The sequence below is a fragment of the Microtus oregoni genome, unplaced genomic scaffold (assembly GCF_018167655.1).
Source record: "Microtus oregoni isolate MIOR12 unplaced genomic scaffold, Mior012 000002F_ref0000024, whole genome shotgun sequence".
NCBI classification, from domain to species: domain Eukaryota; kingdom Metazoa; phylum Chordata; class Mammalia; order Rodentia; family Cricetidae; genus Microtus; species Microtus oregoni.
This window is the reverse complement of record NW_024543061.1, coordinates 10,963,951-10,966,478: the sequence shown is the minus strand read 5'-3', so window position 1 is coordinate 10,966,478 and position 2,528 is coordinate 10,963,951.

Below are 2,528 nucleotides of genomic sequence, written 5' to 3'. Positions count from 1 at the left end.
TCTAGTCACAAGGCCAGTGATGTTTGAACCATCGCTTTTAGAAGTGTCCTTCTGTAAAGACAGCACCCATGAAATTCACATGGAGCTGAGTACTTCCCAGATATCTACACCTATTCTGTGAGCCCTTACATCATTCTTCCTCTTAAAATTGACCTGTTACGTTTCCTCTCCTTTATCATATTCTCTGTTGCTGTAACTGAGTACCAAAAACTAGTTATCTTATAAAGAAAATACATCTATTTATTTTATCCCTGGTCTTGAGAAATCCTAAGAGCATTTTGCTGTGATTGGACCTTATCTACTGAGGGCTTTTTTGGTAATTCATGACATGATTGAAAGGCACTGAGGTGAGAGCATTAGTGTTCCAAATATGCTATTTTGTCCTCTACTTATAAATCCAATAGTGCCTTTACAGGACCTTCTGCTGTGGAATATAATGATGCAAAGATGTGCTTCATTCTTTTATAATGCATTTGTTTAACTCTGTAAAGCTGTCTTATTTTGCCTGCCTAAAATAATTGATAGGTTTAATAAATATCAGAATGACCAATAGCTAGGTAGGGAAAGATAAGCAGGGCTGCTATGCATAGAGACAAATAGGAAGACAGATCTAAGGAATAAAGAGGAAGGGGAGAGAAAAGGAGAAGAGGAGGACAGCAGGGTACAAAGATATATGAAATTGATATGTGTATGATGAGGAAAAATGATGAGTGTACAAATTACTATGAATTTATCAGGGCAGAAAGCCTTATAGACTGTAATGCATAACACAACATACACTACTCTGAAATCTTAGATGAGGCATTAGCTGTAGTGTTACATGATGTGTTTTGCAGGCATAGTGCAAACTCTGTGTTTCATGTTTAGAATCAAGGCTGCACTGATGTCCAACAATGCAAGAGAGGTTCACGTTGCCTGAACATTTTAAATTCAATCTATGTCTGCTTTTCAATTAATATTTGTTGATGTGCTTTCATAATCTTTTATTTTTGTCATTTTTTCATGGTCTATGTCATAATTTACAAGACCCACAGATTTATCACCTGAGATCTAGAACATTCATATCTGGAAATGGTGAAAAGTTTGTCTGTGTTATGCTTTAGTGTTGTATTACATGACTTCCTGAGGACTTCTTGCTTTTTTACTCTATTACCCCATTTTCTGCTGTTTCATACCTCTCTTTTCAGTCTCAAGTATTTGAAAGGGCAGAGTCAGTTTCTATTTGACTTACATTTACAGTGACATTAAAGATCCTTTTAGCTCTACAGCTAAATGAGGATGTCACATAAATCCATGCAGTGAACAGTGTCCCTGCCTTTGACTGTTTGATTTATACCAAACCTAGAAGCTATCACTCCAAAATGTGTAGTGCTCTCCATTGGCATCAGCATATTAGTGACATTGGTGCTTAAATACTTTGCTTCTGTGTTATAAAAACTTGGCCCAATCTTTTTCCCTATTGCTTTCTGACTTTCCTTTTTTACCTCTCCATTTACTTACTCCTTTCCTCACTTTTTTCCTTCCTTCTCATTAAATTTCCTTTCTTTTTTCTTTCTTTCTTTTTTTTGAGACCGAGCAGGCTTTATTTATGCACACACACACACACACACACACACACACACACACACACAATGAATTTAACAACAATTATTGAAAAAAGAGGCCATGAATTTTACTTTTTATTTTATTTTATTTTTTACTTTATTTATTCATTTTTATTATAAATTTCTGCCTCCTCCCCGCCCCCCTTTTCCCTCCGCATCCCCCCACTCCCCACGCCCCACTCCCCTCCCCCTCACTCTCCTGTCCAAAGAGCAGTCAGGGTTCCTGCCCTGTGGGCAGTCCAAGGTCCATCTTCTTCTCTTTTTCTCCAGTCCTTCTTTCTTCCTTTCTTCCATTCTTGTCCTTTTCATTCCTTCTGTCATTTCTCCTTCATTACATTTTAGATTCTTCCCTCCCCTTCCTCTATGCTGCTTTCTCTTGTTGCCTACCATGTTGATTATTTTCCAAGGATTGTTATGAGGTAGGTAGCTCTATAATTAGATTGATGAAGTAATGTAAATATGTCTTTGATTGTGAACTGAAACCTGCCATTAGAACATCTAGACATTTCTGATTTGCCAGTTCAGAGTTGAACCTTTCTTCCCAGTAAGTGCTTACTCTCTCTGCTGGTATTGGTTAATGATTGACATCAGCCACTCTCACATGCTGCCATTCAGTTTGCTTCCTCATTTGCTCAGTGCTTTGTCTGGGCCACTAGAGGGCAGTCTAGTTTCTCCAATTTTGTAAATAATGCCTTTGCTCTGAGAACTGAGCTGCATCAGACAAGCAGGGGCAGCACAAGCTGAAATCATTAGGACTCTATGTCCCTGCTGCTTTGGTATTGGCTGATAAATTTAAAAGTATTATAATCACATCAGAAATAACAGTTTTACAGAGAAAGACCATGATGTTTTAGAATATATTGGGAGATAATTTCTAAGTCTTTTTTATTAAGAATTTTATTACAAATGAGAAGCAGAAGGAGA